General features: G+C 41.7%; 1 protein-coding gene across 6 annotated transcripts in view; it reads left to right on the top strand.

Annotated features, from left to right (window-relative positions):
• Positions 1–627: 627 nt before the first annotated feature.
• LOC311128505 (nucleus accumbens-associated protein 2-like) overlaps positions 628–27,264 on the top strand; it is a 45,499-nt gene continuing 18,862 nt past the window's right edge. For 2 of the 6 annotated variants that reach the window (XM_084160694.1, XM_084160696.1), the window contains exon 1: positions 628–840. The gene's annotated coding sequence lies outside the window, so the exon portion shown is untranslated. The other 4 variants (XM_084160695.1, XM_084160693.1, XM_084160692.1 and 1 more) reach the window with 4 other exon arrangements.

Genomic DNA, 27,264 nt, shown 5'->3' with positions numbered 1-27,264 from the left:
ATATTATAAATACTGGAGCAAAGATTGACATGCTGAAGTTTGCAATGTATGTGGACTGATACATTTATTTATGGTTTCATAGAATTCCATAGACACATTTCCCTATTGTGTTGTGATAGTTCGATTTATCTTTTATAACTAACTTGTATAAGGATATACTGTACATTAGGATACATTCTAAAATGTATACAGTAATAATGATGGGGACTTTTTAACCATGATCAATTACTATGTTTATAACCAGTGGGCATAGTATACACTGCACCCTCAGTGTTGATATGCACACATTAAAATATGTTTAATGATTTGTGGGATTATTTTCAGCCTCATTTTAATTATCAATCAGACATAGTTAAGATCAGCTGCTTTTGGCTTCGAAAAGCACAGTTACTTAAGGCTGAAGGGCATGGTTTACAAACATGAAATATATCAGATTTTATAGAAATACAGTATATACTGAGGCATATCAGGTGAATGTAAATCAATTTTGTTTTCTGACATTAGGGGGTGGTATATGAATTCACTACAGTAAAACGGATACAGTAGTTAGGGGACAGTTGACTTGAGGTCATGTTATGTGAGGTTATGTAGCCCGCAGTTGGTCCCCAAAGTTATGAGCTACACGCATGCACATCATGCAACAGTCGTCGCATAGGCCACGTGAGTTAACCATGCATGTAAATGCGCTCCAGAGCGCACCCTTCATATGGTAAAACAATTCACTTGGTCAAGTAAAGCCGCTTCCTTTGTCCTGAATTCTGTCATTTGAATATGGTTTGGAAATACTCATTTAAGATTCATCAGAGTGTATCGAGTTCATGTAAAGGTGTCAACTAAAAGGTGAGTAAGCCTACCACATGCCATGGCAACTGTTCATTATATTTACAGTAAAGTACAGTAACATCTGAAAGACTTTACAGTAGCCTCTCTAAACACCTAGTCTGTCTTTAATGAACGTCTATCACATGTAGAATGATGTCAGTCTGCGCACAATTCATATAGCGGCCATGTGATCGGCATTCACACCCTGCACAAGGTCTAGAGGCACGCAAAGAGAGAGAGAGAGAGATGCGGGGCAAGCAGGCAAGATATGAGAGCGAGTGAGCGGTACAGTCCTTGGAGCTAGCAAACGACGTGAACTCGGGGCCTGCCTATGCTACAAACGGCCACCGACCCTGCAAACTTTACATCTGAAGAAATAACACTGTGCCGAGTGCCGACTACTGACAGTACCTTTTTATGGAGGACCGAAATATCGGGTAAACATTCGCCTTCATCTTGGTTTTATATACATGCCTATAGTGTTTATTTAACGCATATGTTTTTGCCATATTTTATTTCCTCGTAATGTAGAGTTAATCTGCCCATCTTTAATATCCATCGCTTGATAGCCTACAGTAATTCACGGATGACACAGCGACATTGACATAGGCTAAACAGATATTTCACTTGTATAGTTTTGTAGAATAACAATTTCGTAGATTTTGAGGTTTTGTTAGGACCATGACGTTGATTTAATGCAACTGAATTTCCGAAAAATATAACCCGAAAGTAGACTACAGTATATTGCGCAGATGTTTTGAAATGTTAGGCTACTTTGCCAATTAACTGTGTGAAATGTAACACATTTTGGGGACCACTTTTTATTAGTCAACAAGATGTCCTGCAATGTTTCTAACGGGATGAGTGGCGAAAGTGTAATTATATCGGTAATTGCGTCATTATCAAATCCAACCAAAAACGCACCCTCTCCAGCCCTGTAGGCTATAGGCATTATACCACACATGTAGCTGCCTAACCATAGCCACACACATATGTTACATACCATGTAGCCTATTCAAAGCTGTGGATCTTAAAGTTATGGTATCCAAATGAGAGAGGCTACTGTGACTCACAGTAACTCACTGCAATCAGACCGACATATTGTGTGCCATTAATATAGGCTTCAACACCTTATCTATCTTAGTATTGTTATGTCCTCAGTGCTAACGTAACATGTTAAGTCATAGTGTACAGAACATCTATCTATACCCGTCAAAGCCTTAGGAGTAGACTATAAAGTTTGCAGTGTAGAGAAGTGCTTATAAATCTAACCAAGATGTTTTCTTGTAATTCTGTCTGATACTGTATTATGGATCTGTACTCATTTGAATGTGCATGCCTTATTCATGTGTCTCCATAGGATACTTATAAATGATGTTGTTTGTGAATAAATGCATAGTACAGTTTATATAGTCCATTATTGATTCGATGGAATCAATAGGCTACATCTTTGCTGTTTGTTGGCTAAAAATTACAGAATTTTGAAAGTCCCTGATTTACCACCATTTACTCTTGACAGTAACATGCTGGATCAATGCTTCTCCATGACCTGGGGTCTGACTACTGTGTTACTGTCTGGATCCCATGAAGCCCCTGACATGTGACTGACTACACACAATGCCTACTATACTGTTTGGGCCTTGCATTTAGCTCGTGGCAATTTCTTCATTTCCTGCTCTCTCTCTCTCTCTCTCTCTCTTACTCTCTCTTACTTTCTCTCTCTCTCTCTTGCTGTCTTTCTCTCTTTTTGTCTCTCTCTCTCTCTCTCGCTCTCTCTCTCTCTCTCTCACACACACACACACACACACACTCACACACGCACGCACGCACGCACACACACACACACTTTCTGTGGTTTAGTGTTTATTGTTTAGAGATGATTCATAACGCTTAGACCAGTACATTGCAAGATGGCCTCTCTATTTTATCTTTCCAAGACGTTAGGGTCTCGGCAGTTGTTTTCATGTATATGAGGTGGAATGGGCGGTGTCGGGTTAGAGGTTGGCCTCATTTGCTTCTTGTGTGTGTGTAGCTTTAACTAACATGGCTGGCATCCAGCACTCCAAGCCTACAGGTTTGCCTTTCACACACAGCTCTCAACACTGTGAAATCCATCTCAGCTGTCATACCAAACAAGAGAAAGATATACAGACAGAGCGACTCCCAACTCTCTGCTTATGATCTCAATCAAAACCTAAAGGCTCAGTGCATGTGTGTGTGTAGGTGTGTACGTGCCTGCCTGCCTGTAGACTCCACACGATGACACCTCTTTCGTAGTTATTTGCTTTATAGCTGGGAAGTCAGTGAGGGCAACGAGGAGTACTGCCAAGTTCTTATCTTTAATGTTTAACACAACATACATGGAAAGAGTGTGCTTTTTTTTCTCAACCCGAGGCCTTCACCGTCGCCCATCTTTGAGTTGGACGGCTGCCAAAAGCTGTGATGGCGCTCAACAGCTGTATTTGTATGTGCTGTGTCCTGGGATGCCCTTCCTCCATAGGCTCCACACTACAAAACATTCCACAGGGAGCCAAGGAGGGCGGTGAGAAGAAAGAGAGAGAGACACACACACACACAGTTAGAGACACGTACATGGGGAGAAAGAGAGAGAAAGGGTAGAGAAAGAGAGGGAGAGAGAGAGGTTGTAGGGTTCGCTCAATTGGCTTCACCCTTCATCAGACGCTTGGCTGAACAGTATGGCCTCTTTATCATAGGGGCGATCAACTGTAAAGGAAATGTTTAGGTTTACTGTCACCTTCCACCTCTATGTTTATTTTCCAGCATTGTAGGACCCACCCACTATGTTGCTCTACCAGTACATATTTTTGTACTACTGTAACTACTGTACTGTGAATATTCAACCTTATAGTTACGTCTTGGTGCTTGGAGTGCGAGAAAATATTTGATTTAACTTCTAGTATGTGGGAGTAAATGTTATTAATTTGACAACCAATATTTGAGATGAGATTCTAATTCTTTGTTTACAGCGCTAGCTGCAAAATAACGCCATGATTTCTGTCTCTTTGGCTCCTTGGTTTAACTAGTGCACTTGATGAGAGGGAGGGAGGGAGTGACCACACTACAAAGGCTCTGTGTAAAAAGGCCCTTCACAGCGTTCATCTGGCTTCTTTCTGTGAGGCACTCTAGGGATGATGATGAGGCAATGGGATGACAATGTGCATGGTACGTGATACAGGGCAGGCATACATTATTTCCTCATACTTCATCTTTACTGTATGTACATACGGTTGCTCTGGGCCAGCAGTGTTGTCGCAAATCCCATCACGAGGTCAACTGAGTCCAGTACACAGTTCCTGTCATTTAGATGTGAAGTGGGTTCTGTCATACTGTGCTGCCTGATTCTGTTTGATGTGTGTGTGTTTAGTTTTGGGTATGGTTTAAAAACGTTTTTCTCTCAATTTTGCCCCCTTTTTCCCCGTATAATATGTGTCTTGGGATTATTGTGTGAAATGGACTGAAAATAAAGTTTGATATATTTTTATCTGGTATGGTGAGACAGAATCTATAGAGATGTTTTTCACTATCTTTCAAGAATTCTGAGAATATCTAGTAGATATCTATAGAGCCTAACTAGCGAAGTTGTATGTTGCGTTATTTGAACTACTGTTGGCATTATAAATTAAACTGTAGGTAGTGTAGCATGGCGTTGGTTCTTGTTTGGTCAACAGTGGATTGTTTGTCATATATATATACAGTACCAGTCAAAACTTTGGAGACACCTACTCATTCCAGGGTTTTTCTTTATTTTGACTATTTTCTACATTGTAGAATAATAGTGAAGACATCAAAACTATGAAATAACACATATGGAATCATGTAGTAACCAAAAAAGTGCAAACAAATCAAGATATATGTTATATTTGAGATTCTTCAAATAGCCACCATTGCCTTGATAACAGCTTTGTACACTCTTGGCATTCTCTCAACCAGCTTCACCTGGAATGATTTTCCAACAGTCTTGAAGGAGTTCCCACATATGCTGAGCACTTGTTGGCTGCTTTTCCTTCACTCTGCGGTCCGATTCATCCCAAACCATCTCAATTGGGTTGAGGTCGGGGGATTGTGGAGGCCAGGTCATCTGATGCAGCACTCCATCACTCTCCTTTTTGGTAAAATAGCCCTTACACAGCCCGGAGGTGTGTTTTGGGTCATTGTCCTGTTGAAAAACAAATGATAGTCCCACTAAGCCCAAACCAGATGGGATGGCGTATCGCTGCAGAATTCTGTGGTAGCCATGCTGGTTAAGTGTGCCTTGAATTCTAAATAAATCACAGACAGTGTCACCAGCAAAGCACCCCCACACCATAACACCTCCTCCTCCATGGTTTACGGTGGGAAATACACATGCGGAGATCATCCGTTCACCCACACTGCGTCTCACAAAGACACGGCAGTTGGAACCAAAAATCTCCAATTTGGACTCCAGACCAAAGGACACATTTTCACCGGTCTAATGTCCATTGCTCGTGTTTCTTGGCCCAAGCAAGTCTATTCTTCTTATTGGTGTCCTTTAGTAGTGGTTTCTTTGCAGCAATTTGACCATGAAGGCCTGATTCACACAGTCTCCTCTGAACAGTTGATGTTGAGATTTGTCTGTTACTTGAACTCTGTGAAGCAGTTATTTGGGCTGCAATTTCTGAGGCTGGTAACTCTAATGAACTTATCCTCTGCAGCTCTGGGTCTTCCATTCCTGTGGTGGTCCTCATGAGAGCCAGTTTCATCATAGCGCTTGATGGTTTTTGCGACTGCACTTGAAGAAACTTTCAACGTTCTTGACATTTTTCAGATTGCCTGACTTTCATGTCTTAAAGTAATGATAGACTGTTGTTTCTCTTTTCTTATTTGAGCTCTTCTTGCCATAATATGGACTTGGTCTTTTACCAAATAGGGCTATCTTCTGTATCCAGGTGAAAGCAGTGATCCCTTATTGATGTCACTTGTTAAATCCACTTCAATCAGTATAGATGAAGGGGAGGAAACAGGTTAAAGAAGGATCTTTAAGCCTTGAGACAATTGAGTCATGGATTGTGTATGTGTGCCATTCAGATGGTAAATGGGTAAGACAAAATATTTAGGTGCCTTTGAACTGGGTATGGTAGTAGGTGCCAGGCGCACCGATTTGTTTCAAGAACTGCAACGCTTTTTCACACTCAACAGTTTCCCGTGTGTATCAAGAATGGTCCACCACCCAAAAGACATCCAGCCAACTTGACACAACTGTGAGAAGCATTGGAGTCAACAGGGCCAGTGTCCCTGTGGAACGCTTTTGACACCTTGTATAGTCCATGCCCAGACAAACTGAAGCTGTTCTGAAGGCAAAAGGGGGTGCAACTCAATATTAGGAAGGTGTCCTTAACGTCTATATATTTTTTTCAGTTTTCTTCAGAAGGCCATAGCAGTGTAACTCCTTGTACCAGAAAGGTTTAAAAGAAAAGTAGAGAAAATAAGTGTGTTTTCTTAACTGTTCACCTACTCTACAATCTACATAAACTCATGCACACACATACACACACACACACACACACACACACACACACACACACACACACACACACACACACACACACACACACACACATACACTCTCACATTCACATACAAACTGACAAACCATTAACCTACACATTCACTGAAAGCGAGGGAGAGGGAGAGAGAGAGAGCTATTAAGATTCTTGAAATGTAACTGATTTGGGTGCTTTGGCTCATTCTGTGCTTTAGAGGAAGTCTTCCAAGAACTGAGACAATGGGCGGTAAACATGCGCTCCATAACAATTTAACATAAGAACTAACTAATGTGCTCCTTTTTACTGGGAACCGACTGCATCAAGAACATTGGCGACAACCGAGAAATGTCATAATGCTTCATATGCTTTTTCAGTGTTCCATGTGGAGAGGTTTGACATGTAGCTCTTGCAAAACTAAAGGCCATTTTCTCTCTCTCCCTCCCTACCTCCCTCCCTTCCTTTCTCTCTCCCTCTCTCTTACACTCTTGCACTCTCTCTCTCTCTCTCTCTCTTTCTCTCTGTGTGAGATTTCTGGTAAGTGACATGGTTGGCCTTTGGCATAACGCCTGGCAAGATCACATGGCATGGATGTCACGCCAGTTTGTGTGTGCGTCTGTGTGCGTGTGCATGTGTGTGTGTTAGTGGAGGAGAATGAGAGAGCAACAGAGAGCATGTGTGCATTTTACGGTTCCAAGTGTTTCACTATGAATGAGAGCACATAGACATTGCAGCAAATTAAGAGAAGTACTGATGATTATGGAATTCGAATGGCATTTTGATAGCATCATGAGTCCAGTTTCCCTGCACAATGTATACTAAAACTCAAGTGTAGATTTGTCTTGGTTTGGCTGAAAAGAAATCAGTAGAATCTATTTGCACTTCTCCTGAAGGTTTGCTTGTAAACCACTTATAAAACCATCAGTAAATAGTCTGTAGATGATTAATAGTTGTGTAAATCATTAAATCATTGTTCATGTACAGTATCATTAGCATTTGTGAATACATACAATACACTATATATTAATCATTTATTATAGGGACTTGTCATCATAATAGTAAAATAATTTACATAGGTTTTGAACAAACTATAGTAACGTGTATAAAAAGTATAGCAGACCTTCAAAATTAAGTGTTACCTACAGTACCTATAAGACTAGGCTATACAGAAGCACTCTGTCAATGGTATTACTAATGTGTACCCTATCTGTCCATAGACCTTGAGGTGAAATGTAAATTAATTTGCTCTAAGGCGGAACACAATACAATGGGAGTCATCTCTCCAGCGATCACTAAATGGGTCTTGAGAGTATGTGGTCTTGACAGCATTTTAATTTACCTTATCTTTTTCTGATGGCTGAATTGCATGCTAAGATATCTAAATTACCATTTTATTCCCTCCGCACGGTATCTTGGTCCCACTTTAAACGAAGTACAACTTATAAATGCTTTATATAGTATACGCCAGTGGAGAACCGTGACTATAGGACCGCCTTCAGAGGGACCAAACATCTTCCAATACATTGTGTCAAACTCAAAAATCTAGAAAATAATGGAAAACATAACATCAGTTAATGCGCCTGACATTTTATCTACTGTAGTTGGACCATTCTATTCCTAATGAAGGAGGAGCAATGCTTTTTGATTACATTATGAATGAATCACATAGAGACAGAACTGGCACCGACAAAACATTTGACACACAGCATAAAATAATGCGACCAGCAAAACAGAAACCACACTTTTTAAACAACCTATGGTAGCCTAACACCACTATCACACTATCACCAATAGCGACAACAACAGTGACACATCAAAGGTGACAGGTTTGTGGTGCTGAAAGGACAGCGACCATAATACCTGTGCACTCAATGGCGCTGAAGAAGAGCAAGGCTGATAGACAAGGACAGCAGTTACACACAGCAACAAATAATGTTAAAGAATAAGCAGCCCATTCACTCCAGTAGTCCCCATGCAATCATAACAATACAAGAAGACACCAATTTAATTTCCAAAAGGAAATTAACAAACCAGCTATTACTTCCCATTGCAAATATATTTTATCACGTTCATCACACTAACCGGTGATCTAAAGTTTAAATGCAACAATGTTTCACAGTCATTATTTTCAAAGAGATAGCTAAGAGCAAGCGAGCTGCAATAAAAAAACAGTGCCACACACCAGATGATGATCATTTATAAACAAAGTTTGAAAATTAATCTAGACAAGGGTGATGCTAACAAATTAGCAACAACGTCCACCTTTCAGTTGATATCTAACAGCTGCTGCAGCCGCCGTCACCATTGTCACTCACTGCAACACAAGCTATCTAATGTTACTAGCATGGGGAAACTACTGCTCGCTATTGCCACTGATTCTTTGCTCTTGCGCTCTCAGTAGTGACGTGTCTAGGCCAATGGTATCTTGGATCCATGGGACGTCCCTACCCCATTGAAGTTGAAATTTACAATGGTTAAGGTAAAGGTTAAGGTTATGTAAGGGTTATGGTTAGGGTAAGGGTAGGGGTTAGGCTTAGGTTAGGGACGTCCCAATCTGTTCCCAAGTATTCCCACGCATAATAAAGAGGCATATGTGATCGTATCCCAATGTAATCAAGGTTTGAAATTATTCTGTTTTGTCAAATACTATTATCTGTTTGGAATTCTTGCAGTCAATTTGCAGTGTACAAATTATTTATAACTATGTTCCGGCCCCCTGACCATCCGCTCAAGGAAAAATTGGCCCACGGCTGAATGTACTTGGGGACCCCTGGTCTAGGCCTTTATTTTACTTGGCCAGTTTACTCTTAGCTGTTATTGGCTTAGTTTAGCATAAAGCACACTGTAGGCCTCACATGACTGTTACACCTGCCCTGCCCCAGGCCAGAACACGAGGTAAGCACCAAGCTTATAGGGCAAATACTCTCACATGTTATATCAGCAATTGCATCTTAACAGGGCTCTAGACTAACTTTTTCTGCCACCAACTTTTTCAGTTGATGGCCACAGCACATGATTTGGTCGCACCAATTATTCGCCACTGCGCAACGATAATGATCTGACCTGTGTCCCATAATGTACCTGCATTCCATACAGAACCAGGCTAATAATGACTATCCATCTTTTAAATTAGCATGCCCTTTTGTTCTTACACTGATTTGGATAGAGGTACTCAGGGTTCAACGTAAACTTTTTTTCTCACTGGCAGTTTATAAATGCATTGGAGTCATGCATGCTTTCTCTTTATTTTCAGCTAGTAAGGCTACATTTTGTTATTTTGGTACAGTGGGGGAAAAAAGTATTTAGTCAGCCACCAATTGTGCAAGTTCTCCCACTTAAAAAGATGAGAGAGGCCTGTAATTTTCATCATAGGTACACGTCAACTATGACATACAAAATGAGAAAGAAATATCCAGAAAATCACATTGTAGGATTTTTAATGAATTTATTTGCAAATTATGGTGGAAAATAAGTATTTGGTCAATAACAAAAGTTTCTCAATACTTTGTTATATACCCTTTGTTGGCAATGACACAGGTCAAACGTTTTCTGTAAGTCTTCACAAGGTTTTCACACACTGTTGCTGGTATTTTTGCCCATTCCTCCATGTAGATCTCCTCTAGAGCGGTGATGTTTTGGGGCTGTCACTGGGCAACACGGACTTTCAACTCCCTCCAAAGATTTTCTATGGGTTTGAGATCTGGAGACTGGCTAGGCCACTCCAGGACCTTGAAATGCTTCTTACGAAGCCACTCCTTCGTTGCCCGGGCGGTGTGTTTGGGATCATTGTCATGCTGAAAGACCCAGCCACGTTTCGTCTTCAATGCCCTTGCTGATGGAAGGAGGTTTTCACTCAAAATCTCACGATACATGGCCCCATTCATTCTTTCCTTTACACGGATCAGTCGTCCTGGTCCCTTTGCAGAAAAACAGCCCCAAAGCATGATGTTTCCACCCCCATGCTTCACAGTAGGTATGGTGTTCTTTGGATGCAACTCAGCATTCTTTGTCCTCCAAACACAACGAGTTGAGTTTTTACCAAAAAGTTCTATTTTGGTTTCATCTGACCATATGCCATTCTCCCAATCCTCTTCTGGATCATCCAAATGCACTCTAGCAAACTTCAGACGGGCCTGGACATGTACTGGCTTAAGCAGGGGGACACGTCTGGCACTGCAGGATTTGAGTCCCTGGCGGCGTAGTGTGTTACTGATGGTAGGCTTTGTTACTTTGGTCCCAGCTCTCTGCAGGTCATTCACTAGGTCCCCCCGTGTGGTTCTGGGATTTTTGCTCACCGTTCTTGTGATCATTTTGACCCCACGGGGTGCGTGGAGCCCCAGATCGAGGGAGATTATCAGTGGTCTTGTATGTCTTCCATTTCCTAATAATTGCTCCCACAGTTGATTTCTTCAAACCAAGCTGCTTACCTATTGCAGTTTCAGTCTTCCCAGCCTGGTGCAGGTCTACAATTTTGTTTCTGGTGTCCTTTGACAGCTCTTTGGTCTTGGCCATAGTGGAGTTTGGAGTGTGACTATTTGAGGTTGTGGACAGGTGTCTTTTATACTGATAACAAGTTCAAACAGGTGCCATTAATACAGGTAACGAGTGGAGGACAGAGGTGCCTCTTAAAGAAGAAGTTACAGGTCTGTGAGAGCCAGAAATCTTGCTTGTTTGTAGGTGACCAAATACTTATTTTCCACCATAATTTGCAAATAAATTCATTAAAAATCCTACAATGTGATTTTCTGGATATTTTTTTCTCAATTTGTCTGTCATAGTTGACGTGTACCTATGATGAAAATTACAGGCCTCTCTCATCTTTTTAAGTGGGAGAACTTGCACAATTGGTGGCTGACTAAATACTTTTTTCCCCACTGTATGTATTAAAAGCTTTATAATATCATTTAGCAATGAAAGGAATTCTTTAGAATTCCATTCTTCTAAATTACCCCTGTCATTTTAAGATGAAAATAGGACGTTGCCCCTTTAAGACAGAGTGCTTTTTACATTTTAGTCATTTAGCAGACGCTCTTATCCAGAGCGACTTACAGTTAGTGAGTGCATACATTTTCATACTGGCCCCCCGTGGGAAACGAACCCACAACCCTGGCGTTGCAAGCGCCATGCTCTACCAACTGAGCTACAGGGGACTTTTGAAAAGAGATATCGATATGTCTACAGTAAGCTAGCCGAGACTAATGCTAGGTGTGTTTTTGTAGCTTTTTTTGTAGACTGTCAACAGCAGCCAGACAATTTTTTCCAGTGCCAAGTAAGACAACTGAGATGATAGCCTATGATAAAAAAATAAGCTGTTTCATCTAACATATCCAGGGAATGCATGATTACATTTTGATGTGCAACCTGTAGAAATAGGATCCAGAATTATCTGATTTCTTTGTGGACATCTTTGCATATTGACCTAGGGCACTAGGCTATATTATTCACCACCTGAGGAAGTGGGAACTCAAAACACTAGATTGCTAACTCTAAATATGATCATGTTGCTAGATAGCCATGTAGGCTAATTGATTAATCTTTCAGTAAATGTATTGCCCTACAAAAACTTTCCAGCTCTAGGCCTATACATGCTACTTGATGTAGGCCTATTCACCACAAATGGCACACTCCGCTCCGCAGGTGCATCAAAACCATATACATAGCCTACTCCGGTCATAAAGTGGTGTCATGAACTCAATATTTATTTCTCAATAGAGGTGAGAAATAAATGATATACTCACAGAAAGCTGTGACTCTCCTCTCTGTAACTAGAACAACTGTAGTTGCTTTGAAAACTGTATTTTTCCTGCAATTGCATTTTGAGCAACGGTCATACGCTTGTGCTTATTAGAATGCATCTCTTTCTTCTCCATGCGCACAGTAGGCCGACAACGAAACAGGGGCAGGCAGATACTTTCATATAGTTTATTTTTGGTCAATTGCACATTACTGTTAAATCATGATAATAAAAAATAAAATACAATTGTGAACCAAAACATTACATGACCAGCGAAAAAATATTTACTGGCACCCTAGCGACCAATAACAAATTGGTGTCGCACTGCCAAGTCAAATGGTCGCAAATGCGAGTGCTTTGGTCGCAGTTTTGAGCCCTGCTTAATTAGCATGTGTTATAAAGCACAGCTTCTGGGGGGAATTGATATAGTGGGTTATGTCACATTAGGCAATGCACCCTACATAGGGAGCTGTTATGTCACCCTTCATACACCCTTTATAAAATATAATATAAGCTTATAGATGATTTGTGAAGCATCTATGTCGTGCTTATGAAGACTTCATGTATGATATATAAAGCCTTTATAAATAGAAGTTCTTTTTGCGGTGGGACCCTTACAGTCATGATATTATTATGACATTGTGACAAACACATTTCTCTGAAGAGCGAATGCTTAACCTAAATCCAACCTCTGTGTGAAGTCAGACCTCAGCAGGAGTTAGCACCAGTACCCCTCTCTCTGCAGTCCTGCCCTGTATGTACTCAGTATGTTCAGTCTGTGCCAGAGAGCTTGGTGGACTGCCAATGCAGGCCAGTGGAAAAAGCCTGGAATCTGAGGCGGCCACAGTCTCTGCTACACAGCCCCCATATTCCACTGCAAATTAGCATAGCATTATCTGATGCTACGAATTATCCTGTCATGGTAATTGTGTTGCTGGGGGCTTTTTTCATTGTGTCTTGACTGTTAACTGTGCTCTGTAAAAAATTAAGAAAATAAAACAATATGTTGATTCGATGTACAATTGTAAGGCAACCAGCTGCAATAGGATTGTGAGTTTGCTCAACATTTTGGCATATAGCTGAACCAACACACAGTCTCAAGGTGAATTGTATGTTGAGTGAACTTATTTGCATATTTCCCAGTGTGCCTTGCCTTTCGAGTGAATTGTAGTTAACACCCATGACTGTATTTGTTAGTGACAGAGCTTTCAGACCTGTAGCCTTCACCAAATGAGTGTTACAGAATGACTGCCAGAGTAGGGAAGATTGCACCCAATAACTGGTGCAATAAGTCCAACTAATACTAACAGATTGGATTAGTTTAGAAAAATGTATGTTATTTATGTTTGTGTAGCATACGATTAATCAACCAATAAATGTACATGCAAAAACACAGGTATTGAAACAAACACTTCTGAAAATCAACCTGCAATAGAGTATGCTGGGAAATATGATAAGGATGGGTGTGGTTTTCAGTGGTTTTCAGCAAACATTCATTTGTAATTTTATTCAACAAGCTTTATTCAGCTCACTTCAAGCAGAGTTTGTTGAGTAAACAAACTTTAACACATTAGCTCAAAGTCCACTCAACTGACAGAATAACGCTGATTAAGCAATTGGTTGGCTATTTTACAGTTTGTGTGTAGTGTCGTTAGGATAGGAAACGTGTTATAGAAATATAAATGAAATGTGTGGTAACACTTTAGAAGTAGTATACACTGAACAAAAATATAATCGCAACATGTAAAGTGTTGGTCCCATGTTTCATGAGCTGAAATAAAATGCTTTTTTCTCTCAAATTTTGTGCACAAATTTGTTCACATCCCTGTTAGTGAGCATTTCTCCTATGCTAAGATAATCCATCCACCTGACAGGTGTGGCATATCAAGAAGCTGATTAAACAGCCTGATCATTACACAGGTGCACCTTGTGCTGGAGAAAATAAAAGGCCACTCTAAAATCTGCAGTTTTGTCACACAACACAATGCCACAGATGTCTCAAGTTTTGAGGGAGTGCGCAATTGGCATGCTGACTGCAGGAATGCCCACCAGAGCTGTTGCCAGAGAATTGAATGTTAATTTCTCTACCATAAGCCGCCTCCAACGTCGTTTTAGAGAATTTGGCAGTACGTCCAACCGGCCTCACAATCGTAGACTACGTGTAACCAAGCCAGCCCAGGACCTCCACATCTGGCTTCTTCACCTGCAGGATCGTCTGAGACCAGCCACCCAGACAGCTGATGAAACTGTGGGTTTGCGCAACCGAATAATTTCTTCACAAACTGTCAGAAACCGTCTCAGTAAAGCTCATTTGCGTGCTCGTTGTCCTCACCTTTGAACTGACTGCAGTTCGGCGTCATAACTGACTTCTCTGGGCAAATGCTCACCTTCGATGGCCACTGGCATGCTGGAGAAGTGTGCTCTTCATGGATGAATCCCGGTTTCAACTGTACCGGGCAGATGGCAGAGAGCATGTAAGGCGTCGTGTGGGCGAGCGGTTTGCTGATGTCAACGTTGTGAACAGAGTGCCCCATGGTGGCGGTGGAGTTATGGTATGGGCAGGCATAACCACGGACAACAAACACAATTGCATTTTATCGATGGCAATTTGAATGCACAGATACCGTGACGAGATCCTGAGGCCCATTTTCATGCCATTCATCCGCCGCCATTACCTCACGTTTCAGCATGATAATGCACTGCCCCATGTCGTAAGGATCTGTACACAATTCCTGGAAGCTGAAAATGTCCCAGTTCTTCCATGGCCTGTATACTCACCAGACATGTCATCCATTAGCATGTTTGGGATGCTCTTGATCGACGTGTACGACATCATGTTCCAGTTCCCGCCAATATCTAGCAACTTCGCACAGCCATTGAAGAGGAGTGGGACACACAGGCCACAATCAACAGCCTGATCAACTCTATGCGAAGGAGATGTGTCGCGCTGCATGAGGCAAATGGTGGTCACACCAGATACTGACTGGTTTTCTGATCCACACCTTTACTTTTTTTAAAAGGTATAACCAACATATGCATATCTGTTTTCCCAGTCATTTGAAATCCATAGATTAGGGCCTAATTTATTTATTTCAATTGACCGATTTCCTTCAATGAACTCAGTAAAATCTTCGAAATTGTTGCATATTACGTTTATATTTTTGTTCAGTGAATGTATTACTACAACATGCTACTGCTACATAATATTTGAGTTATACTGTAACAGTGGTTCTACACCTTTTAAGAGATGTAAAAGTGCTGCCACAATCAATTCCCTTATTATGTAACATGGAGACTAATCTCTCTTGGACAGACTGCATAAGCATCAAGCATCTGGCCAAATTACGTGAAACCCGTGACTCTCCCGCCCTTAACTAAACTCACTCAAGGTTGATCCCATGTAAATATAAGGAAATCTACTGTAAAAACATGTCCAGTTCATTGTTTGTCTATGCTGTTTATTTGCATAGTGTTTACGCAACCTTCTCCAAGTTTATAGGAAAAGACACCTATGACTGTACTGGTTTCCAGTAATACAGGTTATTTAAGGGGACATGTAATTTGAGTACACATATATGTGGAGTATGGGGGGTTGTAACTGCTACAGTACCTGTCCAAGTCTGGTAGTCCGCTGACGTGAAATTCTGTGTTTGTATGTGTACATGTGTGCCTGCATGTCGATCTATGTGTTCGTGGAAAGCGGCGTGCCTGTGTGTGTATGTGTGTGTCTGTGGAAAGCAAGTGGAAGCAATAAAACTATTTTTAGATGGACTGACCCACAGCATAGTACAGCAGAAGTGTGCCAAGTCCTTATCATGGAAGATCTGTATGTTATATTATAGACCTTGCTGGATGTGGAATTCAATATAGTAGTTTCCCTGTGACCGATTCTCTGTGCTCCAGTTCAGAAGTATACTTAGGGTGTTGTGTAAGTTTTGTTGTGCCGGCAGTGCACTGACAGGGACCGGTGATGCTGAATGATATGTCCACCTTTCACTCGCCGCTTCGGCAGCCATGTTGCCCCACTCTGATGTCAGACATGCGTCACATGATATAATTCACTGACTAGCATTTTCGTCTCATTTCACTCTCTCTCTTTTATTTTTCTCACTCTCTCGCTCACTTTCCAATTTCGATATGCATATAGCCTACTACAGTATCTCTGACTTTTTCATTCCTCACTGTGCCTCTTCTCTCTCTCTCCTTCTCTTTCTCTCTCTCTCTCTCTCTCTCTCGCTCTCTCTCTCTCTCTCTCTCTCTCTCTCTCTCTCTCTCTCTCTCTCTCTCTCTCTCTCTCTCTCTCTCTCTCTCTCTCTCTCTCTCTCTCTCTGGCTCACTCACTTTCCCTGCACATACCATGTACTGTAGCTCTGTGTTTCTAATCTCGTTTCTCTCTCTCCCCCTCTCTTCTGCTGACTCATTTAGAATCAGGGCGGTCCGCCCTTAAAAACAGGTGACTCAATGGCACAGGAACACTGCAGTTTTCTTTGTAGATTGAGTTATAGAGTCCTCTTACCCTGCAGAGGATGGTACCGAGCTCTGTCCTCCACACACCCACACACACACACACGCACGCACGCACGCGCGCACACACACACACACACACACACACACACACACACCCACACACACACGCACACACACACACGCCTACACTTGTCTTGCTCTCTGTGTGTCATATATTACACTCACAAGCACATACTCTCAAGCACAAGCCAACACTCTCTTTCCCTCTTTCTTTCAAACTCACACACTCACTCTCATGCACATGCTACACTTTCTCACCACCTCTCTCTCACACACACACACACACGCAAAATTTACCTCAGACTGAGTGGAAACTACATCCCTGTATGAGACAGTGACATTCTGCTGGCCTGAGTCTGTTGATGATCCTGCTGTCCTGAAACACAAGGTCACACCATTGGCAGTATGCATGTAAATGACAATGACACATTTGCATGGAATAAGTCTAGAGGACGAGCCAGGAGACCAAGCAGCGAAGGGAGCCATGTTACAGCACTACTCCTATGGTTGCTGTGATTGATCCAATACTTACAGCAAACGTTTGTGTCCCTGGCTAGATTGCTATTAGGGGATATTGGTGCTACATCATATTGTTACTGCAGTTTTATGATCACTAAGGGCTGGATTCAATCCGTAGCACAGAAGTTCTGCATTACATTTTAACGGTAATTTCCGATTGAGCCGACATACATGTATGCAACATTTACCATGAACGCAGTCTCCGCAAACGCGGGAACATTGCCTTTAAATTTCAATCAAGCTATAACACGGATCTTCCTCGATACTTCTGCGATACGGATTGAATTGAGCCCTAAGAATACATAAGCCATCTTTGATTATGTAAGAATATAGATCTTATAATACAGATCATATTATTAAATGCCTGTTTTGAAGGTCTCTCAATTAATGCCCTATGTGTTTGACCATGGAATCATGTACATATCTGTTGTGTTGATTGTGACACCTGATTCTCACAAGGTCTATGACATATACTCTATGTGACTTACGTCTTACTGTAGCTGTTATTTAGGATTGATTAGTTCCATTCATTTTTATTGGTCGCGTACACATATTTAGTTGATGTTATCGCAGGTGCAGCGAATTGCTTATGTTTTTAGCTCCAACAGTGCAGTGTACCTAATCCAGTTTTTTCCAACTGCTTACACACAAAATATTTTCATGTCACACGATTTTTGAAACCTCTCACTCAAAGTGCAAAACTACACACAAAATCTCCAAAACCATAAGCTATTTCTCAGCCTTTGACTCAGTTGTCAATTGCATAAAACACTTTTTTCAAAGCACTACACACAATTCTCTACCTAAAACACAAAAATCTAACAGGAAGTGACTTGCTTTCCTTTTCCAAACACAACCAATCAAAATGCTACACTTATTCACCAGGTCAAACACACTCTCCTCACATGTTCAAACACTAATTGCTTAACTGATCACTAACCAATCACTGCTTTACTGTAGTATAGGACTGTTTTGAACAATGGATGCCAACAATGGACAGAGAGCAAGAGGAGTAGGAGGGAGAGGCAGGGGACAACAACGAGGACAAATTCAAAGACGAATAGTTGGAAGAGGAGGAGGAAGAGGAATAGGAAGAGGAAGAAGAGGACGAGGGCAAAGAAGAGAAGGAAGGAGAGCCATCTCTGATGAGATTAGGGCAACACTTGTTGATCATGTGATCAACCACGGTTTGACCATGAGAGAGGCTGGACTGAGTGTCCAGCCCAACTTGAGTCGATTTACAGTGGCGTCCATAATTCGAACCTTCAGAAATGAGAACAGGTATGCAACTATCTAATGACTATTTTAGCATTAAAGTAATGTACTGTAAAATATGTATGACTGCATAGTATTGCATAAACATTTGTAACTCTAAGCCATCCATTTACTGCACTGCATTGAATGAATGAGGTTGGTTATCATGCTGTACTACATTTTTGTGTACATTGTTTACAGTTCCTATGCTGAACACATACTGTGTTTGAATTTTGTACAGAGTGGAAAGGCAAAGACATCATGGAGGACGAGGACGCTTGTTTACAGATGTACAGGAGACTGCAATTATAAATATGGTTTTGGCCAACAATGCAATTAGGATTTGAGAGATAAGAGAACATATCTTGAATAATGACACCATATTTAACAACATCAATGCTGTAAGCCTGTCGATCATACAACGCATCCTCCAACGGCACCAAGTGACGATGAAACAACTTTACAAGGTGCCATTTGAGAGAAACTCTGACAGAGTCAAGAATCTGCGAAATACGGGGTCCTCCATCACAATGCCATACTGGGTCCGTACAACACCGGCCATATGCTCACTTTTCTGGATGCAATTTACACAATGCTTGTCCCTGATCCAGATCAGGACCCTGCTAGATTTGTGGTTATATGGGACAATGTTAGTTTTCACCGGGCTATTCTGGTCCAAAACTGGTTTGCCACCCATCCACAATTTGTAGTTTTGTACCTACCCCCATATTCACCTTTTCTAAATCCCATACAGGAATTCTTCTCAGCCTGGCGCTGGAAAGTGTATGATCGCCAACCCTATGCCCGCATGCTGCTTCTCCAGGCAATGGAGGACGCATGTGGGGACATAGAGGTTGCCTCTGTCCAAGGTTGGATACGCCATGCTAGGAGATACTTCCCTCGATGTTTGGCAAGAGAAAACGTATCTTGTGATGTGGACGAAGTATTGTGGCCAGACCCAGCCCGGAGAAGAGATGAAGCGTAGCTTAGCACTGGTGACTGCCCCCCCCTACCAATTCCTGGACTGCCCCCCCGGGACCCCACACACACAATTGTGTTCTTTACTGTATTCTAAAGAATATACTTTTGGTTTACATATGTTTATGGTTTTGTTGTATGCTACTGTATACAACAGTAATGTTTGGCCTAATAAATATTTTCTGTTTCTACATTGCATTGGTGTTTACAGTGTATTTGTTACCCCTCTCAGTAGATTACTTTCACTGTAGAACATTGTATTGAAATGTAGATATAAGCCTATGAAAGACCAAAGAGCTTTAGATTTAGAACAACAGTGTTTACATGGTATATCCAAAAATTTACTATTATGAAAGAAGTGTATGCCATTTAATGCAAATGCTTCATTCTGACATGTGTTTATGGCATTTTGAATGCAGTGTTACATTTTGAAGAAGATGTGAGGCATTTTGCATTTTGTGTGTGCAGTTTTGGGAATTGTGTGTAGAGTTTTGAAAAAAGGAGACATCGTTTTGAAAACGTGTGTAAGCAGTTGGAAAAAACTGTAATACAAAACAATACACACAAATCCCAATAATTAAATTAAGAAATATCAGAACCAGCAACGTCAGAGTCCAGAATGTAAATATATATTCACTCAGTGGCCAGTTTATTAGGTACGCTACCCCATTCATGAAAATTGATCACTCCTACAAACAGTGAGTCATGTGGCCGTGGCTTGCTATATAAAGCAGGCAGACAGGCATCAGACATTTAGTTACTGTTTGATTGAACGTTAGAATGGGCAAAACAAGTGACCTATGCAACTTTGAGCTTAGTGCCTTTTCGCGCCGGTTCCAGTATGTTAGGAATGGCCGGCCTCCTGGGCTTTTCACGCAAGACAGTGTCTAGGGTTTACAGAGAATAGTGTGACAAACAAAAAACATCCAGTCAGCGGCAGTCCTGTGGGTGAAAACAGCTTGTTGATGAGAGAGGTCGAAGGAGAATGGCAAGAATTCTGCAAGTTAATAGGCGGGCCACAAAGAGGCAAATAATGGCCCTGGTGAGTACGACAAGCATGCAGATGAGCTTCCCTGAGACGGTTTCTGAAAGTTTGTGCAGAAATTCTTCGATTGTGCAAACCCACAGTTTCGTCAGCTGTCCCGGTGGCTGGTCTCAGACGATCCCGCAAGTGAAGAAGCCGGATATGGAGGTCCTGGGCTGGCGTGGTCTGCGGCTGTGAGGCCGATTGGACGTACTGCCAAATTCTTTAAAACAACGTTTGCTTATGGTAGAGAAATGAACATTCAATTCTCTGGCAACAGCTCTGGTGGACATTCCTGCAGTCAGCATGCCAATTGCACACTCCCTCAAAACTTGAGACATCTGTGGCATTGTGTTGTATGACAAAATTGCACATTTTAGAGTGGCCTTTTATTGTCCCCAACACAATGTGCACCTGTGTAATGATCATGCTGTTTAATCAGCTTCTGGATATGCCACACCTGTCAGGTGGATGGATTATCTTGGCAAAGGAGAAATGCTCACGAACAGGAATGTAAACACATTTGTGCACACAATTAGAGAGAAATAAGCTTTTTGTGCGTATGGAACATTTCTGGGATATTTTATTTCAGCTCATGAAATATGAGACCAACACTTTACATGTTGAGTTTATATTTTTGTTCAGTTTAGATGGGTGTACCTAATAAACTGACCTCTGAGTGTATATGTATATAATGGTGTGTATAGACAGTATGGACAGTATGTGACTAGAAATGGTGTGTATAGCAGTAGTTATATAGGATGAGCCATTACTAGAATACAGTATATACATATAAAGTGGGTAAAACGGTATGTAAACATTATTAAAGTGACCAATGTTCAATGACTATGTACATAGGGCAGCAGCCTCTAAGGTGCAGGGTAGAGTACCAGTGGTAGCCAGCTAGTAACAGTGACTAAGTTCAGGGCAGGGTACAGGAGGCCGGCTAATGGTGACTATTTAACAGTCTAACGGCCTGGAGATAGAAGCTGTTTTTCAATCTCTCGGTCCCAGCTTTGATGCACCTGTACTTTCTCCGCCTTCTAGATGGTAGTTTATTGGTCACATGCACAGGATACAGGGTGTAAACGGTAGCGTGAAATGCTGACTTGCATCTTTCTCTAACACACACACACACAAGTATTACGTGCACGCTTACATCACAGTAACTCCACACACAACACACACATGCACGTACACTAGGGTTGGGAGGTATCCAGATTTTCATACCGTCATACAATTTCTGTACCATACCGGGGTATACAGTATTACTGAAAGTGCACACAAGGGGCGCAATTATTATTATTATTATTTGTATTTATTTTTTATGCACTAAACTATTTAGGCAACAGTGATCTTGATCCGGAAGGGGATTGAATGTCTCTGCTGTAACCAAGAAGCTTGATCTTGACATTTAGCCACTTAGCTAGCAAGTTAGCAAACCAAATGCATAGCCGGAGCCCTGCTGGATATAATTTATTTGACACATCTAAACAGTGGCATAGCCCACACGATAATGCCATTTTTTCTCTCTCTCTCTTTCCCTCTCTCTCTTTCCCCTCTCTCTCTCTCTCTCTCTCTCTCTCTCTCTCTCTCTCTCTCTCTCTCTCTCTCTCTCTCTCTCTCTCTCTCTCTCTCTCTCTCTCTCTCGCTAAAAGGGCTTTATTCAAAGGGCTTTATTGGCATGGGAACATGTTTACATTGCCAAAGCAAGTGGAATAGATAATAAACAAAAGTGAAATAAACTATCAGAAATGAACTGTAAACATTACACACAACAGTAAAAGTTTCAAAAGAATAGAGACATTTCAAATGTTATATTACTGGCTATGTACAGTGTAAAAATTTGCAAATAGTTGAAGTACGAAAGGGAAAATAAGTAAACAGATACATTGCCTTTGAAAATATTCAGATCCCTTGACTTTTTCCACATTTTGTTAGGTTACAGCCTTATTCTAAATTTGATTAAATAGTTTTTTCCCTCATCAATCGACACATAATACGCCATAATGTCAAAGCAAAAACAGGTTTTTACAAAGGTTTGCTAATTTATATTTATTTACATAAGTATTCAGACCATTTACTCAGTACTTTGTTGAAGCACCTTTGTAAGCGATTACAGCCTTGAGTCTTTTGGGCACACCTGTATTTGGGGAGTTTTTCCCATTCTTCTCTGCAGATCCTCTCAAGCTCTGTCAGGTTGGATGGGGAGCGTTGCTGCACAGCTATTTTCAGGTCTCTCCAAAGATTTTTGATCAGGTTCAAGTCCGGGCTCTGGCTGGGCCACTCAAGGACATTCAGAGACTTGTACCGAAGCCACTCCTGTGCTGTCTTGGCTGTGTACTTAGGGTCATTGTCCTGTTGGAAGGTGAACCTTCGCCCCAGTCTGAGGTCCTGGGCGCTCTGGAGCAGGTTTTCATCAAGGATCTCGCTGTATTTTGCTCCGTTCATCTTTGCCTCGATCCAGACTATTCTCCCAGTCCCTGCCACTGAAAAACATCCCCACAGTATGATGCTGCCACCACCATGCTTCACCGTAGGGATGGTGCCAGGTTTCCTCCAGACGTGGTGCTTGGCGTTCAGGCCAAAAAGTTCAATCTTGGTTTCATCAGACCAGAAAATCTTGTTTTTCATGGTCTTAAAGTCTTTAGGTGCCTTTTGGCAAACTCCAAGCGGGCTGTCATGTGCCTTTTACTGAGGAGTGGCTTCCGTCTGGTCACTCTACTGTAATGGCCTGATTGGTGGAGTGCTGCAGAGATGGTTGTCCTTCTGGAAGGTTCTCCCATCTCCGCAGAGGAACTCTAGAGCTCTGTCAGAGTGACCATCGGGTTCTTGGTCACCTCCCTGACCAAGGCCCTTCTCCCCCGATTGCTCAGTTTGGCCGGGCGGATAGCTCAAGGAAGAGTCTTGGTTGTTCCAAACTTCTTCCATTTAAGAATGATGCAGGCTACTGTGTTCTTGGGGACCTTAAATGCTGCAGACATTTGTTGGTACCCTTCCCTAGAGCTGTCCCTCGACACAATCCTGTCTAGGAGCTCTACGGACAATTCCTTTGACCTCATGGCTTGGTCTTTGCTCTGACATGCACTGTCAACTGTGGGGCGTTATATAGACAGGTGTGTGCCTTTCCAAATCATCTCCAATCAATTGAATTTACCACAGGTGGACTCTAATCAAGTTGTAGAACCATCTCAAGGATGATCAATAGAAACAGGATGCACATGAGCTCAATTTCGAGTCTCATAGCAAAGGGGCTGAATACTTATGTAAATAAGGTATTTCTGTTTTTTATATTTAATCAATCTGCTAAAATTTCAAAAAATCTGTTTTGGCTTTGTCATTATGGGGTATTGTGTATAGATTGCTGAGGATTATTTATTTTTTTATCCATTTTAGAAAAAGGCTGTAACTTTCCGAAGGCACTGTATGGTCCTCTGTAGCTCAATTGGTAGAGCATGGCGCTTGTAATGCCAGGGAAGTGGGTTCGATCCCCGGGACCACCCATATGTAAAAATGTATGCATGCATGACTGTAAGTCGCTTTGGATAAAAGTGTCTGCTAAATGGCATATTATTATATAAATATAGGTTTTATTTACAATGGTGTTTGTGCTTCACTGGTTGCCCTTGTGGCAACAGGTCACAAATCTTGCTGCTGTGGTGGCACACTGTGGTATTTCACCTAATACATATGGGAGTTTATCAGAATTGGATTTGTTTTCAAAATTAATCTGTGTAATATGAGTCTCTAATATGCTCATACATTTGGCAGGAATTTAGGAGGTGCAGCTCACATTTCCACCTCATTTTTGGGCAGTGTGCACATAGCCTGTCTTCTCTCGAGAGCCAGGTCTGCCTACGGCGGCCTCTCTCAATAGCAAGGTTATGCGTACATAGTCAAAGCGTTCCTTAAATATGGGTCAGTCAGGTATTCTGCCACTGGTTACTCTCTGCTTAGGGCCAAATAGCATTCCAGTTTGCTTAGTTTTTTGGTGATTTCTTTCCTATTTATTTATTTGTTTTTATTTAACTAGGCAAGTCAGTTAAGAACAAATTCTTATTTACAATGACGGCCAACCCCGGCCAAACCCGGCCAAACCCTCCCTTAACAACGCTGGGCCAATTGTGCGCTTCCTTATGGGACTCCCGATCACGGCCGGTTGTGATACAGCCCAGGATCAAACCCGGGTCTGTAGTGACGCCTTTAGCACTGTGATGCAGTGGCTTAGACCACTGCGCCACTCAAGGAACCCTAAGTGTCAAGTAAATATATTTTTGTTGGGTCTAATTGTGTTGCTGTCCTGGGGCTCTGTGGGGCCTGTTTGTGTTTGTGAACAGAGCTCCAGGACCAGATTGCTGAGCTCACTTTTCTGTAGGTTAATCTCTCTGTAGGTGATGGCTTTTTATGGAAGGTTTGGGAATCGCTTCGTTTTAGGTGGTTGTAGAATGTAACGGCTCTTTTCTTGATTTTGATCATTAGCGGGTATCGTCCTAATTCTGCTCTGCATGCATTATTTGGTGTTTTATGTTGTACATGGAGGATGTTTTTGCAGAATTCTGCATGCAAAGTCTCAATTTGGTGTTTGTCCCATTTTGTGAATTCTTGGTTGGTGAGTGGACCCCAGACCTCAGAACCGGCAATGGGTTCTATAACTGAGTCAAGTATTTTCCCTAAATGGGATGTTGAATTTTATGTTCCTTTTGATGGCGTAGAAGGCCCTTTTTACCTTGTCTCTCAGATCGTTCACAGCTTTGTGAAAATTACCAGTGGTGCTGATGTTTAGGCCGAGGTAGGTATCGTTTTTTATGTGCTCTAGGGCAACGGTATCTAGATGGAATTTGTATTTGTGGTCCTGGCAACTGGCCCTTTTTTGGAACATCATTATTTTTGTCTTAATGAGATTCACTGTCAGGGCCCAGGTCTAACATAATCTTTGCAGAAGATCTAGGTGCTGCTGTAGACCATTCTTGGTTGGGGACAGAAGCACCAGATCATCAGCAAACAGTAGACATTTGACTTCAGATTCTAGTACGGTGAGTCCGGGTGCTTCAGACTGTTCTAGTGCCCTCACCAATTCATTGATATATATGTTGAAGAGGGTGGGGCTCAAGCTGCATCCCTGTCTCACCCCACGTCCCTGAGGAAAGAAATCGGTGTGTTTTTTTGCCAATTTTTACAGGAACACTTGTTGTTTGTGTACATTGATTTGATAATGTCATATGTTTTTCCCCCAACACCACTTTCCATCAATTTATATAGCAGACCCTCATGCCAAATTGAGTCAAAAGCTTTTTTTAAATCAACAAAGCATGAGAATACTTTTTGGTTTGGTTTGTTTGTTTGTCAGGTACGGTGTGCAGGGTGAATACGTGGTCTGTCATACGGTAATTTGGTTTAAAGCCAATTTGACATTTGCTCAGGACGTTGTTTTCACTGAGGAAATGTCTCTCTCGCTCTCTCCACCCCCCCCCCTCCCTCCCTCTTTCTCATGCTGTATTTCTAAAAGCCCTGATGTCCTGCTGTCATTGTCCGTGGGGCTGACGCAGCTGCTGTGACTGTTTGTTTGTTTACCTCCTACGCCCACTTGGAGTCCATTAGTCTAACACTAGTCTGCCTGCCTGGAACTCAATGGCAGTCCCTCTTCTGAGTCTACCCCCTCATCTCTGCTACTGAGGGATAGAGACAGGTACCACTACAGGAGTACACTGTCAGAAACCTGCGTAGAGTGACTCAAGTGGAGGGTGGTTGAGATGTTAGTGTTTAGGTTGAGAGAATTGGAGGTAGTTAATAAGCATATACACCAGACTAGGTAGGAAATATGTGGATGATGTGTTGTATGATAAATATGTATTATGCACTGTACGTTTACACTGTACATTTACACTGTACGTTTACACTGTACTTTGTGTTGTATATGTACCCATTGTGATGACAATGAGAGCTTGGAGACAGCTAAGAAAACCTGGAATTTGGCTGTTTCCATCCAATGTTAGACAAAACTTTCCATCCAGAGTTTTAGTCTAAATGCACTGCTTCAGATTATTACAAAAATCTAGACAATATCATATCACCAACAAATAAATCACTATATCCATATTACATAAGCCAGTGATTCATAAGCCGATTCAAACGACAAACAACAATTAGGCCCCGTGTAGCTCAGTTGGTAGAGCATGGTGCTTGCAACGCCAGGGTTGTGGGTTCGATTCCCACGGGGGGCCAGTATGAAAAAACCCAAAATGTATACACTAACTGTAAGTCGCTCTGGAGTGTCTGCTAAATGACGTAAATGTATTTGACATTGACTTCGTTTATACAACTTCTCCCAGGGGAGAAGTCAAGCAAAGCCTGACATTGCATTATAAGCAGCTATAAGCACTCAGACACCTCTCCTCTGTTCCTCCTCTCTCGCTCTCTCTGTCTGTTTCTGTCTCTCCTCAATCTCTCTCTTCTCTCAATGCATCCAAGAGAGCCGTGGCAGACGCTCCGTCAGTCCGTCCCGATTGGTAGAACTGTTGCCAGGGAGTCGGCCGTCTCAACAACGTGGATGGAATCTGTTGTCTGTTACACTTTAGACATGAGAACAACTGCAGTATCTGAATATTTATAGAGAGGGGTTGTTCATATTGAGATTATATAGCCTCACCGTTATAGCAGTGGCTATAGCTTTTAGTTTATATTTGCCTCAGTTTAATATTGTATAGAATTTGAATGGACTTGTATCGATCCTCAAAGGGATATAGAATCATCACAGGTTAAAACAATAGCTCCCATTACAAACATTGAAAAGTGCTGTTGTGCTTTAAAACATGTTTTGTGTTATATTGTCACTTTGTGTGTATTCTCTAAACTTGTATAATTTCAGTGTTGTGTGTGGAGAGTGG

The sequence above is a fragment of the Coregonus lavaretus genome (genome assembly GCF_964263955.1).
Source record: "Coregonus lavaretus genome assembly, chromosome: 4".
NCBI lineage: Eukaryota > Metazoa > Chordata > Actinopteri > Salmoniformes > Salmonidae > Coregonus > Coregonus lavaretus.
Note: the sequence above shows the minus strand (reverse complement) of the source record. Positions and strands in the feature narration are given on the sequence as shown.